The sequence below is a fragment of the Dermacentor variabilis genome, chromosome 2, assembly GCF_050947875.1.
Source record: "Dermacentor variabilis isolate Ectoservices chromosome 2, ASM5094787v1, whole genome shotgun sequence".
Lineage (NCBI taxonomy): Eukaryota > Metazoa > Arthropoda > Arachnida > Ixodida > Ixodidae > Dermacentor > Dermacentor variabilis.
The window spans coordinates 60915463-60941392 of NC_134569.1; the positions used below are offsets into that span (position 1 = coordinate 60915463).

Genomic DNA, 25930 nt, shown 5'->3' on the forward strand with positions numbered 1-25930 from the left:
AGTTCCAAGATATTAATTTTCAAAGTGTCCGTCCAAATGCATTGGCGTTCCAGTTACATTTTTTTTAATGAAACCGCTGTTTCATGCATTGAGGAACAAAAGCAACTGGAACATCAATGTTTTTCGATGGACACTTTCAAAATTAATATCTCGGAACTGGTGCTGTCCAAAGAATTTGTTCGGAGTGGATACGCCGTGCGAACTCAGCGGCTATAATTCGTAGACTGAAATACGTGGCGTAAAGCATTAATTAAAATTTTATTAGCCTAAATATGTAAATTATTCAATTGAGCTTTTGGTTTTCTCGTAGAAGTAATGGCCTCCTCACCGAGTTATTTAGATCAAGGGTTAGAATTGTGTTATCTGCCTATGCAATCTTTAAAAAGCTGGTGCAGATAATATATATATATATATATATGTCAGAATAGACTTATAGGGGAAAGCATCGCGGACATATTTCTTCTATAGCCCGCAATACTTAGCACTGATTCACCACTAACTATTCAGAAAGGTCGTCGTTTGGGCGGATCAATTCATTTCCATGTTTCCAGTCCGTCTGCCTCTTTGTGGCAACATTTTGTGCGATTCTATACACAGCCTCGCACATTAGCCGCATACATATGCCGCGCCCGCGTTATGGAACAAAAGAAAGAAAAAAAGATGAACGACGCGTTGCGAAAGTGCTTCGCGCGTAATGTGCACGAAATGTCTCCGCTGCCAGCTGCTATATTGCTTCCGTCGAAATCCAGAGACGTATACGAACACATTTACTCCACGAACTGCAGCGTGTGGTCGTATGACATTTTCCCGGTCTTCGTTGTAGAGACTGCAAAAAAAAAAAATAAGGAAGGCGTCCGTGCTCGCTGCGAGTATACGATACGTGGCAATGTGACGTTCGTGTATACATGCTGACACACAAACGCACCGTGTCCCAGCGTCGGTATAGACCGGTAGCTTCTCTTTGTTCGACGCGCAGACGTCGTCGGCGCTGCGGCACGACTAACTTGCCTTGACCTAACCAAATATATGAGAAATATTAAACTTTGCGAAGAAAAGGCGGGGGTGATGGCGGGAAGGTGTCGCGATCTCCAGGGTAGCGTACCCCACCGCTGCCGAGTTGTTGCTACGCCTATTTATCGAAGCTCGACCGACGTTACTACTGGGTAGCGTAGCGTTGTCGGAGGGCTGCATGCAGGCATCCGGTAGACCATGGCGACCAAGCAAGGGCGAGACGATTCCTAGTGCGAAACTTGCATGGTTTATTCAATGGTTGGTGAGAGACGAGAAGAAGAGAATGAATTTAAAAAAAGTACACTGCGGGGCCCTTTAAATAGGCCGACTAAAGTCGGAGGCGCGATCTTGCTCACGTCGACATCACGTGACAGGCACTGAGTCCCCATCGGTGCTTTGCGGCTGCTCCCGCATTCTCAGGTGAGCCTGGACGAGCCCGCCTCCGCAGGTGTCAACCCGCAGGTCCGGGATCGTAGGCGCTTATCCTTTCTTGTAAGCGACGTTGGTTCGCGGAAAGGGCGTCTGGTTGTGGATGGGGAGCTGACTGTGTATAGGCGACTGATCCATTGTTCTAGGCGACGTTGGTTCGCCGAAGTTCTCCTGTAGAGCTTGACAGTTCATGGAAAGGGTCCCTCTAAAGTCGCACACACACAAAGGGGCCTGTAAGCACTGCGGGGCGCCAGCCAGACCGGCAGCCCCTCGAGACAACCATAGCAAATTAGGAATCCATTCTTCGTTTCGCTTAGGCATGCATACACCAGAAGGGGCCTGTAAGTACTGCGGGGCACCTGCCAGACCGGCAACTCCTCGAGACAACCACAACAAATTGGAAATTCACCCTTCGTTTCGATGAGGCATGGTGGTCGAGCATCCTTTTTGCCCGGGGTGCTACACGCCAACCGTAACAAGGGGTCAACTTTTGATTTGAACTGTTCGATCAGGGCGTCGCGAATACTTGAACGAAAGTCACCTGAAGTTGCATACCAGGCTGTCAGCCAGACAAACAGCTCCAGCTTTTGATAGGGTGTGTCCCAAATATGGCGGCCATTTCAGGCTTCGCAATTACATTCGGCGAATGCAGCCCGCATCGGCTTGCGCCTTCGAGATCTGTTTCTGTTACTCAGAGGGCAACCATCGCTGGCGTGTGCATTTGGACGCCGCCCATTGAAGAAGGCCTTTCCTTATTTATTTATTTACGGGGTGTCCCTGCTAAAGTTGGCCAAGCTGTTCACAGAAAAAAATATGTTGATTTAAAAAGGACCGCAAGATATGGTCTTTGAAGTCTTACATCATGTTAAGTCGTCACACCTATGACAGTCGAGCACAGTAGGTTTTGTACTTGTATCTTGCACTGTCGTTTTTTATCTTATATATATATATATATATATATATATATATATATATATATATATATATATATTCATTTCCTCTCGTTTCTCATTCGTTCTTGTTTTGTTTTTTTCATTGAACAGATTGGCTAACGTTAGCTGGGACACACGGTATGCAGTATGTACATATGTACAAGACACGCTGAATCGACTGAAGCTGCGAGCGATCGCGAGAAACAGCACCGATCATCTTGCTACGTACAGATTTTATCAAAATTAAGTGCACGGCCCTGATATCGACCGGCAGTGCGACTTAAATATACATAGACTGTATGTCTCACTCCTCGCATGGTGCGCTTGCATGCAGTCATGCGAGTCTCGAAAACCACGTGCTTTAAACAAAAATTGCAGATCCAATGTGCTTTTTGCGATCTGTGTGAAGGTGTTGTTCTTGTTGTTTAATAATTGCAGGCAAATGGGAATGTAGGTTACATTAAGCCAGCTATTCCAAGACTCAGTTAAGAAATTGAAACTATGCATTTCCCAATAAGTACGCACCCAGGTACAACAAACACGTAAATATAAATAAACCTACAAAAAAGTTCGTATAAGTCAGGCACAAACAAAAGAAACCAGAAGAAGCGACCCCCGTACACCCGCCTTAAGTCGGAAAAGTTCATGTCCATTGCGCAACAGAAACAGTATTATGCACAAACAAACGAACGTCACAGTCCAAGTTTACCGAGCTGAGTCGCTGCATATACCTAAAGTCGATAGATAGATAGAATAAACTTTATTCTCCAACGGATAAGGTGATCTATATACCCACCCCCCGACACGCAGGTCAGGGGGCGAGTGCCGCCGCCTCAGATGCAGGCTGGGAGGTCTTGGGTCCCAGCAGTCTCTTCAGCCAGTTGGAAGTCGATAAAAATCTACAAAGCAAGTCAAATTAGTTAGCGTGCTCTCTACAAGGAAAGAAATTGCGGCTCTCGAAGCACATTTCTGTTTAGCGGGGCACGACCCAAGGAACAAGTGTTTTTGTTATAAAATATTCATATATGTCCAAGTGGTTAATTGCGAAAACTGACTCTCTGTTTAACGTATTGTGGACAGCCTACATCAGAAAGCGTTCCACAGAAGCGTCTCGGGTGTGACAGTAGGTGTAGTTGGAGGTTGTCTTCTTTCTAACGCAATGCAGAGAGAAAGAGAAACGTTTATTATACGAAACATGTTCCGAGCGACGCCCGCTATCACGCTAAGGTGGGAAGGCTCCTTAGTCCAGGAACCCTTTGGCTTTGACTGCCCTCTTGGCCCTGGCGACGAGTTGTCGTTGGTCTTCCAGGTACCCGAGGGTTAGCTTCGCCTCCCACGTTTCGTATAGGAGGTTTGCTTCTTGTGCTCGTTTTGCGAGATGCAAACAAACAAAAAAGAATCGATGCGTGTAGGCCACGCGTCCAGTCTGCGGGTAATGAAATTCTAAAGAACTGATCCTCTTCCGCAACGCGTTTTGCAGCGCAGCGATTACGTGCCTGGTCGGAAAATCAGTGGGTCTCTTCGATTATGCAGTCCCGCGGACTGTCCGCAAACCGTCTGCGGCTTCCGGTCTGACTAGTCCTGGCAGAAGAGCGCGCCACAGTCCCGTGATGCAGCTGTCTGGGGGGTGCCCAAGGTTTCGTTCGAAAGCACCGCGACCAGAAGTCACGCTGCTGGCTGCCGTCGTCTGCTTAGTTGCTCGTAGATAGCCTCCTACCCAGCGAATTCATTAGCGTGGCCTCCGAAGTGGTGCAGTCCCAGAGACCTCGTCGTCGACACAAATATTAAGCTTGCATAGTGGAATCGCATAGAACGTGTTCGCAAAGCGCAGTTTACGTTGCGCTCTCGCTCTTCGTGCCCTTCAACCGCTGTATTTCAGCCAAGCTCATTAGAGAGTTTTAGTTCAAAAAACGCAAGCGGCTTGCGTTTTTTAACTAAGGATCTCTATTGCCAGCGAAATGTAAGCGGAATTCACACACGGACATAAGCGAAGTCGCGGTCGTGCCACGTCGCTGCTCGTGCAGAAAGCACCCACTGATATCCTCAAAGCTCGTGAGACATCCTACTAATTAAAGGGCCGACGGGTGTATAGGACAGAGCGCGTGTACACCGTCTACAAATCTCGCACCTCAAAAAGGAAACGCTGGAGCTTGGCAACAGAGGGCATCAACACCTATGTCAACAGCAATCGGCGAAGCTCCGATGTACACCCCACCAGCTACCGGCATGAAATATCCACATGCGATATGACATGCTTCCTCGCACACCAGTTTCGCTCACCTGAAAAGCGAAATCTGCCTGTTTACTACGCATATAGCAATGAGCAGGACATATATCGCGCAACACATCAATAAAAGCGAGCATGTGCGCTTGACCACTGTGCTTCTCTCCTAAAAAACACTAAGGCTAAAGCTGCAGCATTTAGACCGCTCGTGAAAAACTCGCCTGATGGCGCACAAAGTACCGACGCAACACAAGCGATAGCTGAGTGCACAATATTTGCACTCAGCTATCGTACGCAGAAGCACACGGCCTCTTTCACAACATGGTGTCAAACACCGCACGCATCTTTTTAAGGCAGCCGTTGTCTGCTATAGTTGCTTGGCCTTGTGCGGGCAAGAAAGAAGCTGCTGACAGCTCGGACAGTCCGCGGACAGTCCGCGACTTCCGGTGTGTGAAAAACGAACGCGATTCTGGCAGCTCTCGGACTGGTGGGCGGAGCTTCCGAAGCTGTTCGAGAAAATCGAATGGGGGACGGCAGTCTTAAGCAGCCTGTGACTGTCAGGGACTTATAATCGAATAGGCCCAGCAATACGCGCAAACCCGCAGTATACGTGACCGCGGATCACACTTGTATCCGGGATCGGCGCAGATTCTGTCACGCCTATATCCGGCATCGGCTCAGTTTGCTATAGCACAACCTCCAGGACCGGCTTGCCTTACTCAGCAAAAGTCCTATCGAGCAAACGCGCCGAAGCTCGGGGAAGAAAGCCGAGAAAGGTTCGATTTAAAAAAAAGAACACAAGACACTTTGTCGAGACTAAAGTGTGAAACGGTGAAAGCCTGACACCATTGCCAATGGCGATTTGTTGCGTCGAAAACACCACGGAGGCACACAACTCGTACACTGCTATGTGAATGTTTGTTTGTTTATTGAATGCCTGCAACGTCGTTTACGCCTATGTCTATCGTTTCGATGTCTTCTGAGTCCAACATTTCAAAGCTGTCATCTGGGAGGATGTCGGCTTGCAACTCATGGCCGGTGAACTCCTTGTGCTTTAGTGGGTGCACATCCAGGATGGTTGCTTTGCAGCGCCGAACTGTTGCAGCGCCGTTTGTGGATCAGGAGGAGACGCGTCTTCCATGGGGTGTCGGGGTGTAGCTGGCCATCCTCATCATCCACTTCGCTCGAGTGACTTGTACTTGCTCGGCTTGTCGCGGCAAGATGGCGGTCACGGCGCTTCCGAGCTTCATTTGCCTTGGTACCCGGAGATGCAGCGAGTCGCTTCAAACGCATTGCCTCTCTTGCGTTGGCCCGTCGCGTCCCTGGACTCTGGTGTCGGATGCGCCTCGCCGCCCTAATGCATGCGACGTATACGCTCAGCCTCTCTTGAGCGCCGCTTACGTTCAGCGGCTGCCGTACGTCGCGTGTTGGGAGGCACTGGTTTGGCGAGACGAGGCATCCTTCCCACACGATACCGCAAAGTAAAGTGCCGCCACCGCCGCAAGCCACAACACACCCAAGCAGACGGTCGCCACGCGCGTCTCGCGACAGTGACGTCAGGCCACACAGCGCCCAATCGGGAGGCCACCTCAAGCGCCTGACGACAGTGACGTCGGGGCGCACCGTCGAATACACGGCCGCCACGCGTACCGATGTGATAAGTCATCCCGCACGGCGCCGAACCACGCCGACATCCGCACTTGGCGACAGTTACGTCATGCACGCGAGCCAATCAGGAGGCGCACACCTGCACCTAGCGACAGTGACGTCACGAGACAGAGGAAACCAATCAGGAGGACGGAAAGCTGTGACGGTTTCTGCTAACGACAGATGACCTTGACAATGAGCCATTAAAGGCTTCCGCCTTAATAAAGGAATTGCGCGCTTGAAAGAGTCCATTTGTAGCGCTGAGGATATTAAAGCGCAGCTTTCTTTGCCTCTTCGACTTTCCGCTGCTGCTGCTGTTGCTGCTGTGGACCTGCCGCTAACGTCGGCCACGTCAGGACGTAGTTGAGAGGAACGTCATTAACGACGGCCGCGTCGGGACGTGGTTGATACGTGTGGCCATGTCACAAAAACATAAAAGGCATGCGCTGTCGATGTTTTGTTTCTTGATATTTGTTTATGAGCTTTCGTTCTCAATATTCCGAGGAATAAATTGGTAAAGTATGTAAGACAAGGTTTGCGCCACGTGGAGGGCCTGCGCGGTTGCGGTTCAGAATGATTATTCGCCAAGCGACGCCTGCGGCGTCGACATCAGCTTTTCTGCGAAGCGGAACTCTTAACCCTATCGCGTCAGTACATGACAGGCGTGTGGCACAAAGGAAATGCGACCCGAGAAGCTTGGTGTCAACATTTACGCCGCGTCGCATGTGCACAATGCCTTCTGGACGCCGTAACTAGACGTGACCCCCCCACAAATTCTGTGGAGGAGCTTCCGCGCTTGTTAACGAGGGAATAGAAAGAGAGAGAGAGAGAGAGAGAGGAGGCAGTTTTGTGAGCTACAACGCAAATTCCAGAATGGCGCCGAAGCGTGCACTTAGGGCCGAGGAGATGAAGGCTCGCGTAAAGCGTCGAACGGAGCACGAACAACAAGCACAAGCAGAGCAGGCAAGGTAACATTTCACATCACGTCACGACTGTCGTATGCCGTCAATATATCACCGCCAAATAACGTCAATAAACGTAAACAGCAGACAAAGCTTCGCTTACATCGATTCCCACAGTGCGTGGGATCTGCATTTTTTTTTCTTTTTTCTTTTTTTGTACCGGCGAGACAGCGCAGCATCCAGGGTCAGCTAAGTGTGGGATGGCTGGCAAAAGAAAGCTCCGCTTTATATATATATATATATATATATATATATATATATATATATATATATATGTGCGCTTCGCTTTAAAACTAAACGTTGTCTCATTATCTCGCGCCATATTTAGGAATTCCGCTTGCTTTATATCTATACAGGGTGTTTCACGTAACTCGATCCAAGGGTATAAAAAAGAGTGGTTAAACGCAGCTGGTTGAAACGAGCGGCATGTGGTTTGCCGTTATGTGGGGCTCCTCAATATATATTTTTTTTTATTCCGCTTAATTAGTTAACTGAGATAAATTATTCAATTTTCTGAATATTCACTTTCAAAAGCGTTTCGTTAGGTTGTGGAGTGAGTTCGGAAACGACCGTTCCAGGAAGGGAACGAGAAAAGCAGAAGGCAGGGAGGTTAACCAGAATACAGAACGTGTCCATGTCACAAAAACATAAAAGGCCTGCGCTGTCGGTGGGGAAGAAGAAGCGCCGAGCAGTGCAGACGTGGAAGCATCGGCTCCGTTTTTCTTTTTTCCATGCTCCGTACGCCAATTTTGAGAGTACAACGAAAAGAAGCATACCACTGGATCCGCGAAGCGACGGCGAATCGACTGACACCAAGATTCGAGGTGGGGCTCGCATTTTCACAATTTTACGGAACTTTTCCTGCTCCTACACACCGAGTCCAGCTTAGCGGAGCTAAGCTTAGTGAGGAGTAGGGCCTTTGTTGGGCCTAGTAAGCCCAACTGCCCGCAGGCATGGCGGATACAAACATGGAAGATGAAGATTTTGCTGAAGGAAACAGCTCAATGAAGGAAAATGAAGGAAACAATGCTCAGGACGACTTCGGCTGGCAAGTAGTGGCTGGCCGAAGATCACGAGCTAGCACAAAGGTTGTGGATGAGGAGAGCACATTGCTACGTATCAGCGAGAGCATGGTGTCAAGGGAACCGCCGTTGGTGGAATGGTTAAGAATCGGATTATCAAAGCTTTGAGGATGCCTCAACTGCCTGAGGAGCACAGAAAGATCATTATACGACCTCGAGGAGGGCTCAATTTGAACAGGGTGAGCACCACCACGATTGGTTCCGCAGTCATCGAGGCGTCCGACCTAACGGAAGAGGAGGCCCGTGAAGAGGTTGTCTGCCCAAACTTCCCTCAAAATATAATCGTAGTCAGCACACCTAAGCACGCACATGCAGCAAAGTACATTAGAATCAAGTCTTTCAAGATTATTTAAGCGGAATACAAGGTAAATGCATACGAAGCGGCACCACATGTCACATGCAAAGCGTCATCCGAAGAGTGGATATCAGGGACTCGCAAGCTATGATAACAAGAAATATCGTGCATGACTTGAACCCGCTTGCGCTGGCTGCCGAGCGCATCAAGACGTCGGGATCGGTCATTGTACTTTTCGATGGACTCAAAGTGCCCAATTTTGTCAGGTATGGATCCACACTAGTGAGATGCTACCTTGACAGGAAGCAATTCGACGTCTTCTTCACCTGGGGAAGGATCGGGCACCGCTCTGATGTGTGTCCAACACCTGACGTTGTTCAGTGCAGGGGATGTGGAACTCGCAACCCAAAAGATGAACCGGTGACAAGTTTTGTAAGCAAATATTTCAAATCCCTTACGTCGTACGACTTCGTCGAAGAGAGCGCAACAGGACTCGGTCGTCAACAAGAGTGCAGTCGGAAGCGCAACAGCTGGCGCCCAACCATCACCCCGAGGACAGGGAGCACTGACGCTCCAGGAGTCGCACCAGATCCAGGCAACGTTCACTATCCAGGGAGACAAGGCGCTCCAAGTCAAGGGAAGCGCAGGTGCGCTTCGTGCAAAGGGACTCAATACCTGGCGAGAAGAAGACGCCAGGAACCACTTGGGCTGACAGAGTAAAAGGTATGGCGAGAGTTGCTGGGGGCGCCTCGGCTGCTGTGGGTGATGACAATGATGCCAGAATAGAGCAATTAATGAAAGGAGTAACTTCTTTAAGAAAAGCAAATGAAGAATTGACCAGACAGGTAGCAGAGCTTCGTAAAAAAGAGCAGTCGAGCCCTGCTAGAGTAGAGATAGATAGACCTGTAAGCAAAACCAGCGATCCAGGAGAATCCAGCTCTCCTGCCCCTAAAAAGAGGGCGGTGAGTTCCCAGGATGGGTCAGTCTTCTCAGCCCTCAGTGAAATAAAAGATGCAATTAAAGCGATAAGAGAGACAGTGGAAACTACCAACTTTAAAGTGGACAAATTGTGGAAATGGAGGCTAACGGCGGAGAAAAGACTTAGGAAAATTGAGACGCGAGGGGATGACGACGTTGAGTATCTGCCATCGGAGGCCGATAGTATAAAGTCCATTCCTGGATTGTCGGGGGCCATCACAAAGAGGAAAGTAGCGGGTAATAGAAAGGCAGCCTCACCTAATAACAATGGACAGTAATCATGGATTTAACGTGTGGCGATGGAATTGCCGTGGGTTCCAACACAAAAAAGCAGCACTGCGACAGATTATCAGGTCATCTGAGGCCAGGCCAAAGGTAATTATGCTGCAGGAAACCTTGGCGGACAACATTATGCTTACTGGGTACGAAGTTATATGTAGAGACAAAAAAATGGGGAGCGTGTTGGCGGCCCTCATTGACAAAAAGTTGCCATACATTGAGCATGATATTCTTCTTAGACATTCCAGGTTTGAATTTATTCTAGTTAAGATAATACTTAAAAGGAACAGAGGTAAGACGCAAAGCATTTTCTGATTGAATATTTACAGCAGTCCTAACGACATGAGGCAGAGGTTTCGAGCACTGTTCAACAAGGTGCTTTCGATTGACAAAAACTCCCCGCTCATTATTGGAAGGGACTTTAATGCTCCCTATCACACATGGGGATACACTTGGAACACAGATGGGAGAGGAGCTATGGAGTCTTGCCATGGATCTGTGGTTATGCTTGATTACTGATCCGGCGTATCCCACCTGTTGTGGCACGTCCACAAGCAGGGACTCCACACCAGATCTTACTTTTGTAAACAACTCAAGAGGAGGCAATTGGGAAAATTCAAACATGGATCTCGGCAGCGATCGTTACATCATACACATAACCATACGCATACCGAGACAGAAAACTATAATCTTCAAATTCACTGATTGGGATCAGTTCAGAAAAATCAGGGCGAACAGAGGGAAAGTGGGGCCTCTAGATGCCGAGCAGGAGCCCCTTCGGACATGGGTCATCCAGCTCAGAGAGGACGTCAAAGAGGCCACCAGAGAAATCAGGACATAGGAAAGTATTGAGGCTATGGATAGCAGGCTGGCGCATCAGATTGAGGCCAAACAGGCTTTATTACAGAGATGGAAAACGCATAGACTTAACAGAAGGCTAAGGAAAAGAGTAGCGCAATTAAACAAATAAATTGATGACCATTCGAAGACTCTCGTGAAGCAACAGTGGGATGAGATCTGTAATTCGGCTGTTGGTAGACTCAAACATGGAGGTTGCTGAAACCTCCATATTTGAAACAAGGATGAAACAAGGGCAAGAAAGAGAACAGCTATAGCTAAGTTGGTTCATCAGGAAAGCCAAGATAAAACACAGATATCATGGATAGCCTCGCAGCCAAATATCTCCCACTTAAACAACCAAACGAAGGAGACGAGAGCCCCGAATATGAGGGAGGCATATGTGAAGAACTTGACCGGGACTTCACTGAGAGTGAACTGAGGGCGCCTCTTCACAGTCTTAATGGTAGATCGGCGGCTGGACCTGACGGAATAACTAACAAGATATTAAGAAATCTAGATGAATCAATTTCTTAGCCAAGTGAACATTTCAATTAATATTGGTGAAAAGGGGTATACTCAGAGGAATGGAGGGTGGCCAATACTATCCTCATACCAAAACCAGGCAAACAACTCACTCTGGACAACCTTCGTCGTATTTCCTTAACGTCATGTCTAGGCAGAGCTATGGAACATGTCATCTATAAATCGACTCACGAAATACGTTGAACGGAACGACATTCTCCCATACAACTTGATCGGCTTTCATCCCGGGCTGTCAACTCAGGATGCTATGCTGCTTATCAAACACCAACTTATACAGGCCAGCCCAGCGCATACGAAAGCTCTTTTGGGATTGGATGCGGAAAAAGCTTTTGATCGTATAAAGCATAAGGCAATACTTGACAGCCTCTCGGAGATGGGATTAGGTAAGAGACTTTTTGACATAATTAAGGACTTTCTTAGAAATAGAACTGCACAACTCATGCTGGGTGAGCTTAAATCAGAAGCTGAGAATTTGGGAAATAGGGGCACTCCACAAGGGGCTGTGCTTTCACCCGTGCTATTCAATTTAGCAATGTCCAAGGTCGCAAGAAATCCGGAGAAAATTGAGGGTATACATTATGTGGTATATGCCGACGACACAGCCATATGGAGTGCGAAGGGTATACTGTAGGACAGACAGAGACCAGATTACACTGAAAGACATGGGGTTGAAATGCTCGGCAGCCAAATCAGAACTCTTGGTCATTAAACATCGCAGAAAAGGTCGTAAACCAAGAAAGAGGTTACATTCCGGAAGATGAGACAAGACTGTGCTTATACACTCATGAAGGATCCGCAATCAGGCTAGTTGAAAAAATCAAGGTTCTTGGGTATCACATAGACGAAGGCAATGCTAACTATAGAACAATACAACATACCTCGAATAAAACAGATGAAGTCATTAGGCTACTAAGGAGAATTAACAATGGACACATAGGCTTAGGAGAAGACAGCGCTTTGAGGCTAATACACGCCTTTGCTCTCTGTCACTTCACTTATGTGGCTGGATTATTCAAATGGAAGCAGGCAGAACTTAAACTTCATGTGATGCTCGGGAAGCTCGTTAAAGTAGCCCTAGGGATACCCAGTAACGCTGCAACCGACAGACTCATGACTGTAGGGGAGCACAACACAATGGAACAAATCGCGGAGGCCCAACAGCTATGCGCAACACGAAAGATTGACAAAATCACGAGCTGGCAGGAATATATTACAGGCAGTAGGTGCAGAACTGACTACAACAAGGAGCCCGATATAGAACTAAGGACTGAAGTTAGGAACAAGGTCAGAACCAACCCTCTCCCCAGAAGCATGCATCCAGAATATAATATCAAAAGGAGAAAGGCAAGAGCTAAAGCACTCTTGCAGGAAATAGAGCAGAAGAACCAACTGGCAGCTATAGTTGATGCTGCCTGAGTGAAAGGTAAAGGAGCATATACGGCCATTGTAACAAATTATCAAGGGAAGGTGTAAGACGCTATCACTACTTTACCAAGGGCCCCATGGTGGCGGAACAAGGGGCAATTGCTCTAGCCATCAGGAGTAACAAGTGGGCCTGCATTTACAGTGATTCGAAATTCGCTATAAAGTGTTTTGATAAAGGCTACGTAGCTAGAGTTGCAGCTAAACTTTTTGAAAACATTGGGATTTGCGAGAACTGAAATTCGATGGGTTCCTGCGCATATAGGGAAAGTGGACGAGGCTCGGGTAATCCTCCATGAGGTTGCTCATTACTTGGCACGAGGACTTGCTAACCGTGACAATCACAACCGAGCCGTTCACCATCAAGCCAGGGAATCTAGAGATCATTTAATAACATACAATTACATTCCCAAACATTACTATTTATGACGCAGGCAATTCCCATCGCCACATTCAAAACTGAACAAGGCTCAGGCAGTCTCACTGCGCTTATGGCAAACAGGTACATATCCCACACCGTACCACATTAATAAAATATATCTAGAGAGGGAGATTACAATCGACTGCAACGATTGTAATGGCATCATTGGAATCAGACATATGCTGCGGGGTGTCCCGCGACTCTCCCCAACCTCGTTGAAGAATGGACACAGTGGGGGAAAAGGATTCAAAGCCCATTGTTTCAGGACCAACTAAGGGCCGTCCAGAGGGCCCGTGATGTCGCTGAAAGGCTTGGCCTGACAGTGCCAACGTGCATGGGAGCGGCCCGCCTTGGTCGAGCCTCCGGACCTCGTTACAATAAAAGTTTTCATACACACACATGCGCTGTCGGTGTTTTCTTTCATGACGTCGTTTGTTTATGAGCTGTCGATCTCAAAATTCCGAGGAATAATTTTGTAAAGAATGTAATCCAAGGTATGCGCCACGTGGAGGGCCTGCGCGGTTGCGGTTCAGAATTATTGTTCGCCAACTGGTGTCTTGCCAGTAGCTATTACAGAATTGAATAGATTACCTGACCGCGTAGTAATCGAACGTAACTCTACCAAGTTTCGAAACATACTAACGAACTTTCTGAGTACTGATGCTTGACGTATTTGACTTATTTTTACTGCATCGCACTGTTTTGAGTGCATTGGTTATTACTTTTTGTGTTTGGCTGTCATTTCATTACACCTTCTTTACCCTTCTGAATGTTGCTATTGTTTTTTTCTTCAGTCATGACTGTTTCAACGTTTCTTTTTCTTATGTATGCTCCCCGCGTATAACCTTAAACATTTAATTTATTGACCCTTAAAGGCCCCTGCTTGACCCTTAAAGGCCCCAGCAGGGACCTTTAAGGGTCACTAAATAATGATGATGATGATGAAGATGATGATGATGAAGACGCGACGCCCGTCCAATTTATTGCGGCAACGTACATGCTACGTGGTTATTTATTTATTTATTTATTTATTTATTTATTTATTTATTTATTTATTTATTTTTGGCGTTTAACGAAAGCCCGCGATATATGAAATAAAATTACGTGACTGCGCGCATGCGCAATCATATAGCAGCGTTCTCAAGCATGCTTCTAGCGTACCGCTTATCAGGGACGACGGCGCCACCGTCAAAGACACTAGCGCATGCGCTCTGCATGTGAAGCCGATGCCTAGAGGCGCGCGACGGCTCACTTCGCTACGCTGAATTTAAGCTCTGCCATTGCGAGCTCCACGTTCGGGATGATTGACTATAGCTGTGGAAATTCGTAAGTCGCAGCTTGTTCAAGCTGTGTGCAATGTGTGCCCGAACTCTGAAGGGATCGTACACATTTCCGAGTTGCGCCGGACATCGTGACAAGCCACTGTCATTACACACAAAGGAGTCGGGAATTCCCCTAACGAAATACTGCGGCATAGTTGCGTAAAAGCCGATACGGGCTTTGGCATCATAGGTGCCACCACGCCTCTTGGAGACATCACAACAAACAAGTGTATTCGAGCTTCCATTCATAATAAAATTTAAATCTTATACGCTGAAAGGCGACGTTGTGCGCTGTTATGTGTGCGCATGTCTTCCGTCTTCTTTCCTCCTTTATTTCTTTAAGGCAGCTATTATTTACGCAGTGGAGTCGGAAAAATTGGCGGGTATGTGCATCACGAACGACGTCTCTCGCATCCCTCCGCTTCTATCTTCGCGGCAACTTTTAATATGATATAATCGATCGCTATTGTGGCAATGAGGTAGATATGAGCGGCTTCAAAATCTGTTTCCAAGTCTTTAGGAGAGCTGCTAGTTTATTGCGAACGTTGTATAAGGGATGCGGCGACGGAACGTTTGTGGCAAGCAGGATGGCTTGAACTTCAAGTAGCGTCCCGAATGCGTATAGGTTTTCGGAACACATTGAAGCGAAGTCCCCTCCTCCTTTCACGTTGCACCATAACATCAAGAAAAGACAAGCGGTTATCCTCCTCCAATTCAACCGTAAAATTCATCGCACGTCCTATTGAGTTTAAATGCAGCGGAAGAAAAAAAAAGAATCAAACGGGCTTACAAATAGTAAGTACAAAGTACTAAGTACAAGTAAGAAAGTAAACGTTAGCTTACAAGTGCTCTGGCTTCTCTCAGTGCGCCGTCTCGTTTGGAGACAAGCAACATCCGTTTTCGAGTGACAGAAACCTGAACTCGAAGGCAAAACTAAAATGAAAAATATTTTTTAAGAAGCAGGGTCATTTCTAGCGCGGATGGCAGTTGTAATTGCTCCGGAATTTCTTTTCTTTTCTTTATTCATTATCAAGGCAAGCGTCGCTTGACGATTTGAGTGGAAAGAAAAGAAAAACTGGTGGCCGAGGAGAAATCGTTCCATTTAAGCTTGTTTTTTCATAGTTGTAGTCCATAAATACAGTTCAAGTTGAGACATTCCTCGTCCTTTTTTTTTTTTCACTCTTTATTATCGTGTTTTGTTGTTGGTTTAGGAGCGTTGCAGGCACATCTATAAACAGATACATTTTTCTCATAGAGAACATCCCGACTTAACCCCGCACCACCTACGAGAGCCGCTTCTCCTCTTTTTACTCGCTTGACGTGGCGTGTCTCTGAAGAAATCTGTCGCGCCACTTTTCTTTCTCAGTAGTTCCCTAGACACTGCACAGAGAAGTTACAGTACTCCGCATATTCCGGGACCGTCGCTGTTTATCTCACTGCTAAGGCGTCGTTAAGAAGGCCGCGATTGATGCAAATGAGCACTCGCGCTACAAGCACTCGCGCGACGGGCAAAGCGCAAGAAATTTCCTGGCTTCTCCGTCTCTAACCCTTTATTTTTCTTCTGTTTACTGTTATTTCTAGCTTTCGATTTCATTCTGGGCGAGATAAAATACCTGGCCGAGAGCCAGGAGCGGCAGCAGCCGACAACAACAGGAGAAGAAAAAAATTCGCTCTACGAAAGCCTCGGTCAGCGGCGGCCTCCCTTTCTCCGCCCTGTTTCGTATTATCCGCTCGCTCCCGCGCCGCGGACTATGTTCGAGCGCGGAACATCTGTATCCCTCCGCTTAGCGGAACAGCGGTACTTTTCTTTCTCTCCTCTCGCTCATCCTCTTTCGCTGCCGCGATCCTTTTGCTTCTTCTCCTGCTTCTTTTCTCTCTCATCTATTGCTATTCATTGAGGCGCCGTTTTCTTCGTTTATTTTCTAACGGGCGCGTGCGCTCCGCTCTTTCTCTCTTTTTCCTTCTTTTTTTCTCCTTTCTCGCTCACCTGCGCTACGTCACGCCTGACCCGTACCGCGCCGCGTGAGCTGATTCGCCCGCCGTGCGCCGACGTCAGTGCGTGCGCATGCGCAACGCCTCTCCTCTCCCAGCTTTGGCTGCGCGCCTTGGCAGACGACGCGCGGCTGTGCGGTGCGTGAACGAGCTGCACCGGCGGCGGCCTTCGAAAGAGTTTTTTTGCCACGAAGGGCGTCGAGAGAAAAGAAGAGCCGTCGTAGTGATTGTGGCGTGTTTTTATCGAGCTGTGACACTGTTTTATTCCTCTCCTTTAATGAAGTCGAGCGGCAGCAATCACTTTCCTGGGCAGCCCGACGTGTGAGTCAGTGTTGTTACCCTGTGAAGTGCCTTGGCCGCGTCGTCTTCGTGCGTGGATTTGACCGAGTGTGCTGTGGATTCGCGGTGTTTTCGCCACCAGCAAAACCCGCCGCGCCTCCACGCCTTCTGACTTGCCGTCGTCGTCGCCAGGATAGCCGAGATCGCGGCGTTGATAAGCGCGCCGGCGCGTCGACGACGTTCGCTTCGCGACGAGCACGCACCGCAAAACCCAACACCACCGTCCTCTTCGACGACGACGCCCGTCGTGTACAACAGCAACAACAAACACGCTTTTTTTTTTCCTCGTCTTGACAGTGTCGCGAGAAGTTGATATCTGCGAATTGTGAGTCGGGGCCTTCGATTTCCAATCCAAATTTGCCTCCGTCTTCGTGATCCTCCCGCAGAGAAGTGCGGGAGCAAGAAAAGAGTTACGCTTCTTCTGGGCCTCTCGCCACGTACCTTGGGTGTCTTCTTCATCTCCGACCGGCTTTTTGTCATCCGCTCCTCGACGTCACCATCGCCCATGGGATTCGGGCGGGAGGATTGTCACCAGCGCATGCCCGGCCCTCGTTGACTCCGGAGACAGCGCTCGTCCGTCAATCACATCGCACTCTCTCCCTGCGAGCGCAGCTTTCCTGCAACGCACGGACTCTCGACAACCGGTGAGTGTTGTTCTTACTCTGCGCGCTCGGTCATTCCTTTCAACGTTTCACGCAACGTCGTTTAGCTCCATCATCTCCGTATTCTTTCTGTATAGAAAGAAATGTGTAATCGGCCTTCCGATGACTTAGGCATCTCCGCACAAAGCGCTTATACGAATCTTTCAAACTCTCTGGTCTAGTGTGACAACCCTCCTAATGGCCCGAACATAAATGCCTCCTTAGTTTCCGTTTGCAACTTCTTTCCTCTTTTGCTCGCGGCGTGTTAAAAAGCGGCGAGAAACTGCGCTGGCCAGCTTCCCGTGCACGCCACAAGCATGCCTTGCCATGCACGACGTGTAACGTCAACGGGCACGTGCACACACGGTCTAACGACGGTCCGACTTTCGCACATCCCCCGGTCGAGACTTCCCGAACGCACCTCCAAAGCCACCGGCGCACCACGTGTCAAATGCGGCGCTAACTATACAGCAGGCCTTGGCAACTGCGGGGGGGGGGGGGGGGGGGGGGGCGTTCGCTTCCGTCTCGTCCTATAGCTCTCATTTCAGCGATCGCGGCGGCGCTTATCCGGAAAACAAACGTTGCCCACGCGCGATGAATAAGAGAGGAGAAGAAAGGACAGCCCACGATAAGGTTGACCTTTCGTCCTCGCGCTACCAATCTCTTTCTTTTTTCTTTTTCTTTCTTCTCTACGAATCGCCATTTTCGAGTATAAAAAAAGAAGCTGAAAAGATGAATGAGGAAGGTCGTGAATGTATAAGTAATTTCATGTCAGGGGCCACGCGAAAGCTGCCGCCGCATAGCGTTCTGATCCCCCCCCCCCCCCCCCCCCACTACCATCACAAGTTCGGACTAGTGATTAGCGTACATTCGATAACGGCGCCGTGAGAACGACTGTATCTAAACGAACAACGGCGTCAGCCGAACAGGTTGCTTAACCGCAACCGTGCGGTTTAGCACGAGCCGGGCTAAACCTTTCGCGAAGAGCGCGCGCACAAATAGATATGTGTCAGTGTTTTTTTTTCTTCTTTTATGTAATATGTAACACACAAAAATATAGATTCTTTTTAAAAAGAAAAATGCGAGAGAAACGGATAGAGAAATTGATGAAAACACGCAAGCAAGGATGCTTGCGTGCGCTCGGACGGCCATTGTGGAGAGAAAGGAGAAAAAAATAATAATAAACCTCTATTTCACTTTTTCCACAGGGCGACGACGCTTCGCTTTGTTCGTTTTTTTTTTTTTTCGCCTCTTTCTATTCCTTCTGTTTAGAAGAGCGACGAACGAGTTTTAGAATAATGAAAAAAGAAAATAACAGTTATGCTGCGATTTTCTACTGCCATTGCGAATCATTGTTCTCCATCCAGCTCGCCGCGTTGCCTCTGTGTGGAACACTTGTCTTCTATATCCATGCGTTTGTGAGCGTGACAGAAGTGTCGCAAGAAAAAAACGAACCAAACAAATCGTAGCCTCCTTGCGTTTTCAAATGTATTTTTCTTTCTTCCTTCGACTGCTGCTAAAATCAATGCGCTAAGATTCGATATCGCCGTTAAATTTACCGCAGCAAGCGTTCGTACACGGTAAGTATTGAAAGTTTCAAAAAAATAAAATCACTAAGTGAGGAAAGGAGGCTGCGGGGTGGGGGTTAGTACGAGCATGGAAGATTGCAAGAAGTAACTGAGACTGCTTAATGCTATCGAAATCAGCACAAAAGCTTTCTAGGATAAATATAACCCTCATAAAATCGTTATATAATTGGCGCAGCGTCTCTATTGACCTTCCGTTGATATCAGTAGACTTTGTTGGAAGTGCAATTGAATGTCACGCATGAATTTCGCTAAGGGAATTCGGTGAATTCCCTCGTTATTTTTCATATTGCATTACGAATAATAATAATGACATGACAAATAACAAGGGCATTCGCGAAATTGATCATCGATCTTTGAAGGCAAGTTAACCCATGCATACCTGTCGCAACGTATAGGTCAGCAATCAAAGCCAGAAATTCGCAATAAGTCGCCAAAACCAGGACACTTTTAACCTCCCGCTTACGAATTACGCCTTTTCTTTCTCGTTTTCCGGCAGATTATGCCATTATGCCACTTGTCTACCCTCGAATTTTGAACGTTCGCGGTTTCTTTGAAAGCGGTCGCTCTATTTCTTTTTTTTTCGTCTTTCTCTTTTTATTTTAAAAGCGGGAAGTATGACATATTTAATTCATTCCTCGGAAGCTGAGACATTCTTTCCAACCGCCGTCTATCTGTGTGTGCTGCGCACTCTTCCCGATGAAACCGGCCGGACTTGCACAATTCTCCCGTCTGTTGTTTTTTTGGATCTCGGTCTGCGCGCAGCAGAGAACGCGATTCAAGTACGCGATTTGCCAATTCTCTCCGGCGGTGGCAAATGAATGAATTAATTAATTAAAAAAGAACACACGGACGTCGACCTGCGGGTCATTCGAACCCTCCGCTTGCCCAATATGACTCTCGTTCATTACAGACTGCAGTGTATTGCTGCACACGCGACTGTACCGTGTTTGACGGAATGTTAGGCATGCTGCGTCCCGTCAACGATGGCCAAGGAATACCTTTTTTTCTCTCTCTCTCTCATTGCATGCAGCTATTAACTTGCGCGTGTTGCTTTAATCCGATGATTCGAACCGTCTTGCGAAAGGAAGGCGACGTTTACTGATCGTATATTAAAGCGAAATATGTTTGCTTTGCATAGTTATGAAAGCTCACTATAGAAAACGCACAAAGAATCATCCTGTACCTTCCAGACTTTATTTCACTGGAGCCGGCAGCACCCTGAAATAAATTTACGTAACATTGAGAGACGCTTATTGACAGTGCGTCATAGTTCGTGACCGAAGGGGGGCTATGAATATGAAGCGACTTTCGCGGGTTGATCGGATACGCGTAGTGGCGCTACTGTTTGATTCGCGGTGCGACTCGATATGTCAGTCCTGTGACCGTTTGCGGGTTGCGTGATAAAGACGCGCATGATCGGTACGTTGTCGTTTTAATGCGCCTTCAGATAACGACGCTACTAATTGTAATCCATCGCCGTATACTAACAAGCACGTACTGCTTAACCATTCGCAGTTGCACTTTGTCGAGGGAAGTGCTATGTGCGTTATTGGTTGCAATCTAACCGTTTTAATATATCTATCCAATTTGTCGTTGGCGCATCATAGCCTCAGTTGCTTTTGCGCCATAAAACCCTACATTACTAACTAACTAACGTTCTATGTTGGTTGACGCGTGCAGCCGCAGTTTGCCGATGAAGTCCAAGTTTTCCTATCTATTGTCTTCACGCTGCCTTTAACAGCCGGAACGTTTCTTTTACTGACTTCCTGCCAAAACACATGGGTATACTGTGAGTGACGTCAGCATTGACGCACGTCTGGATCCTTATTCGGAAAAGAAAAAAAGAAAGCTCTTACACTAGAATTGTTCGTAAGAACAAATTCCAGCCAATATCATTAGCGAACGGGGGGAGCCAATGGCAAGAAAGCTTGTGATTGTGAAAATATTTGTGAATGTGGCCCGTGAATCGTTTTCTTCATTTAGGTTTTGGCATTCAAATCGCCGTGACGTGTCTTAGAAAAGCTCACACTCTACGTCTGCCTGTAATAATAATAATAATAATAATAATAATAATAATAATATGAAATAACGTGTTACACAGCATTATATTACTGCATCATTAATGACACAAAACTGCGAAACAATCTTATTTTCTGTGCCTCCCTTTATATTGAAACCGTCCCTTGATAGATGTGCAATAGACCACCATATATCATCGAAAAGAAAAGGGAGATCGCAGCGAAGACAAGGAGGAATCCGCTTCGCTCGTGTCATTTCACCGAACACAGTTTGCTGAATGAAGTCTGAAGCGAACGCATCGGTACCGCTTCCCTTCTCTCTTTCTTTCGCTCTTTCAGATGGCTTGTTAGGCTCACAGCAAGCAGAAAAAAAAACACATACATATATGCAAACTTTCCGTCTGTTCTGTCACTTACGCTAACTATACAATCGTCTGACGAAACGCTAAAAAAATGCGTCAAATTGGTTCGAGCACCGCACACACGACAGTCACGCGTTCATGTCTAGGACATGCCTGAGAGGCCGACATTGAATTCGGGCTCTCTGCGCGGCCCAGATGGAACCCTGACGACGTTTATGTTGTTTGTGGAGAAGAGCCATGGCCTAAAATCGTATTTTCAAATCCTTACGCAAAGATAAGGGGCCTCGATAATGGCGTTCGCGCTAGATCGTCAACGGCGCCGCAAGGGATAAGGCAGCATCTGAGAGCTCCTCGGGCAGCCTATACGTTGACCCGCACGTGTGATCTGGATAGCGATCGAAGCGACAGCCTTGGTGTCGTCGCTCAAGGTCAGCCTCACCTGCTTGGATGAGTCGGAAACGATTACAGCACGGGTGTGTGCGATTATTGGAAATTTCTTATATATGAGTCGAATGCCCGCGTCTCGAATAGAGGTATATGCGATGCGATGACATTTCGTGTTCCATCAGTTCGAACGTTGAAACCGTCACCGAATGCACGGGGCTACTGCGGATTATTGTAGCGCGTACACAGTAATCACCAAAAGCCGAGGTCATTACGTATATATATATATATATATATATATATATATATATATATATATATATATATATATATATATATATATATATATATATATATGATTCAGCGGCCGCTCCTCTACCCACCTGTAAGCGAGCCAGAAACCGTGAACTTCAAATTTTGTGTTTATTTACAAGCTGGCCCAGATTTACGGGCTTAAGGGCGCGGAAACAAACAAAGTTTTCTTTCTCTTCTTCCTTGCCTATCTTTTTTGTCACATTTCAGGCCCGTGTATTTCTTGCTTCTAAAGAGCAATAATGAAAGAAAAGAATACATACTCCACTTTCGACAGTTCGATCTGATATTCGAAGCTCGTATTTTGTGAATGTTCGCATTTGATTCGAACATTACGCTATTCGAACGCATCCAATGAAAAAAAAAAAGGCCGTCTTGGTCGTTGACAGAAATCTTGCAACAGTAAAAGCGCATGTACATTATCGCACGAAGAACGTCGTTTTGAAACTAACGCACACACAAAAAAGAAAAGAAAGAAATGGCTATAGAATCCGAAGGCGCTACGCGCTAACGAGTTTCAAAAGTCGCGAACTCAATTTAGACGGAAGCCTGTCAGCCCCGCGTACAAAAGAATCCTTAGGTATAGCCCACTTTCGTACTCTGTTTCTGAATGTCAGTGTCATTAAGAAGGAGACAACACTGGTTTAGGGCATCCTCAAGTGCTGGCGTTTTCTGTACGAACAGCACATGGATCTTCAAAACAAGGAGGGGAACCGACCGATTTGCAAAGATAAGTACACCTCGCATTATCCTGAAACACCACGCGCGTGCTTTCGTAGGCGAGACATTTCTTAGCATCTGGAAGTGATACCGCCTTCACGCAACCAATTAATGCGGCGCACGTTAATGAGCGAAGAACAGAACGCGCACGGAACTCGTTTCTCTGTGCCCCCGTACCAATGTATACGCATAAAGGAACACATGTATCCCGCGCCGGGAATGTCGCAACAAGGAGCCAACACTGAGCGAGTGCGCGGCGCTCGTCTTATGCTACATGTATAATCAGCTCGTCGCGCGACCACGTCAAAGCGTGGGTGCGGCGCGATTCCTACAGGATCCGCTTTCTTGGCTGCTTTTCTCTCTCGTTTCGGCCGGCTCGTCGCGCGAGTGATGCCGGAAGGAGAGGAGCGGCTTGCCAGTTGCCAATGCCGGAGGTAACGGCCAGCCAGCCCCCGTTTGCACAGAAGCTCCACGGATAATGCTGCCACCTAGCCGTCGAGAGGCGGACTTCTCGAAACAACCAGACGCCGAAAACAAAATGATGTGTGTGTGTGTGTGTGTGTGTGTGTGTGTGTGTGTGTGTGTGTGTGTGTGTGTGTGTGTGTGTGTGTGTGTGGCGTGCTTTTGGAGCGTTGCGACGCACGGCGCCTGTTGCGTAGTTCCATCACGGCGATATCATAACGTTCGAAACGTCTCCTATCAGGTCATCGTGAAAACGGATACCCACTGTATACACGCATTCAGTCACGATTAATAACGTCGAGCGGTGTAAAACAGACACGCCCACGCCTGACTGCAGTCCACGACGAAGGAAAATATGCTTCCATGCAGTTGGCGACGATACTACACCGTTCCTTTAGCATTTCGGGTGGAACGCGTGGACTTGCCTCGGCCCCCCATGGCATATGCGCGTGCATACGTAGCGGAAGCTCCGGTTGCACAACGACCGGTGTCGCGCGGGCATGCATCGCATGCCTCCTGACCGTCCGCAAGGTCACACAACATCCGCCTTTATCTCGGGGCCCGCGTGTCCTCTTCGCGGCGACGCCGGCGAGCGTTTTGTTTACACACTCGCGATGACCGCCGACGGCGAGCTTTTTCACTCGTGCTGCCGTTTGTGGCGCGCGGGGCGGATAACCGTAAGCCCGCCCTGCCGTTCTCGAAACGGGAAGAATCTCAGCGCGCAAGAGGGGCACCTCTGAGCGTTCATCGCAGACAAGCGCATAGGTTTTTCAGCAAAGTAGTTGGAACCGGCAGTCGCTTCAAGAAAGTCGCAGTTTCGCCCGAAAGGCGAAGCGTCGACTGCGATAGCAAATTAGTAGACAGCCATACGAAGTAAGGGTAGTAGTTTCATCGCGGCCGTATAAACTTGTAAGCGTTCGCGTACTAACTTGATTAACAAGCACGGTGTCAGCGCGCACAGGCAAACATCAACACATCACACTCGATGACCACTCGATGGTCGCTGTCAAAAGGCTGGCCTGTGGAAGCGCGGCAGCAGCGGCGAGCTACCGGCAGTCGCCCCACCTAGTCTGTGCCCCCAAACCAGATCGCTGTCAGAATAAATCCCGCGCGACCGCGGCATACGCAGTTGCTGCCGAAGTACAACGTCCGCTCCCTCGCGTGCCGAGCGCGCTACGCAAGACGGCGCGCTTCCTCTCCGCTTTCCTCCCTTGCGCGCGCGAGATTGAGCCATCATCGTCGGCTCGCCCTCGCAAGCTTTCATTCGCACATACGGCCCCTCGGCGACGGTGTTATCGCCCTTGGACTTTATACGGAACATCACGCTGACGGCGACGGCGACGGCAAAAAATGTGTCTGGAGTCTCCAGTGTCTATCGCAATAATCTTCAAATATATTTCGAAAGAACTGATAAATCAACAGAACAGGAATTGCCTATGACTCAACACTGAAACGTTATAGGAAGTAAAAAAAAGAGAGAGAGAGTGGCGTTAATCTCACCCTGCTCGTTGCTCGGCAGTTCGAGGGTCAGCAAAAAGAAAAAGCCAGTGCATACGTTGCTCGGTGCCAAGTAAGGAGGCGCGGATAGAGTCGTGTGTATGCCCAAAATGAAATCGCGTGCTTATTACTCATTCAGTCTTCCTGGAGCTTGCAGAGTGCACGCGTGCGCGTTTTGTTACGAACGTCGGCGACGCGCCAGTGTATACACGCTCGCGGTTCAGGACACCCAGTGATCAGTGCACAAAGGCGATCGAGACCTGTAGATAGTGTGCACCGCTCCGGGCGTCCCTTTCGAATCGCGCGAGGTCGTTTTCCGAGTCACTGTTGTTCGCTTATCGTCACGTGCTCAGCGGAAGCCTATATATCGCTCCACGTGCATGAAAGGAGGATTAAAGCCTCTTTAAGGAGCATGTGCAGCCAGCGCCGCTTGTCGATAGCGCAGGATCTTGCTCGGTCGTTCACTGTGCGTTTAACGCGAGACTCTGGGATAGCAATCGTGTAGGCTCGACACGATTTACGTAACAGCGCGCGTAGAATGAGGCACGAGGACAAAGCATGCGAAGGAAATAGTTCTGCGTTCTTGCACACTCGTATCGTCCAATTCTCAGTCGTGTTGTGTAATAACAGAAAATGACAAGTATGTTAATGTACTTGTGTATATTTGCGTATGCGTACGATTTCAAACCAGTGCCCCGGTTTGTGTGTGCCCGAGACACTCTCTCTTGTAAAGCCGTTTGTGTAGATTTTCGGGCACTTTTTCGTGACAATAGGCGCTGTGTTGCACTGCAATATAAACTTTGGCACGTTTTCTCTGCTGCCGTACAACTAGCGAGAACGGCAGCTGATAGGGTGACGGTTAGTGCTCAAGTTCTCGAGCATGACGCGAAGGTCAGCGTAGGGCGGTTGAGTTACTTTTAGAGTTGTGCGATTATTCGAAATTTCGGATGCGAGCACAAGCATTTGAATCGAGGATGTCATGTTTAATTTTTAATAATATTGGAGTGTGGCCGAATATGTGGGTTTATTGGAGCCTGCTCTATTCATGGAATAGAGCACAGGCATGTGTTCAAATGTCCGTTACGTTCTGACGAAGCACTGCGACACATCTTTCACCATATTTTTCTTTTTTTTTTTCTTGTTTACAAAAGATTGCTGAGTTGAACAGATTTCCTATAGTGTTTCCGTGTATAGGAATAGATAAAACATCTCTATCTCTCCGTTGTC

General features: G+C 47.9%; 1 protein-coding gene across 5 annotated transcripts in view; it reads left to right on the plus strand.

The window, feature by feature from the left end:
* The window catches only part of Mef2 (myocyte enhancer factor 2), a 358675-nt gene that overhangs the window by 195947 nt on the left and 136798 nt on the right, over positions 1 to 25930 (plus strand). For 4 of the 5 annotated variants that reach the window (XM_075680716.1, XM_075680720.1, XM_075680721.1 and 1 more), the window contains exon 1: positions 16490 to 17362. The exons of the other annotated variant lie outside the window; for it this stretch is intronic. The gene's annotated coding sequence lies outside the window, so the exon portion shown is untranslated. Of the gene's footprint in view, positions 1 to 16489; positions 17363 to 25930 lie in introns of those variants that run through there. 5 annotated transcript variants of the gene reach the window in all.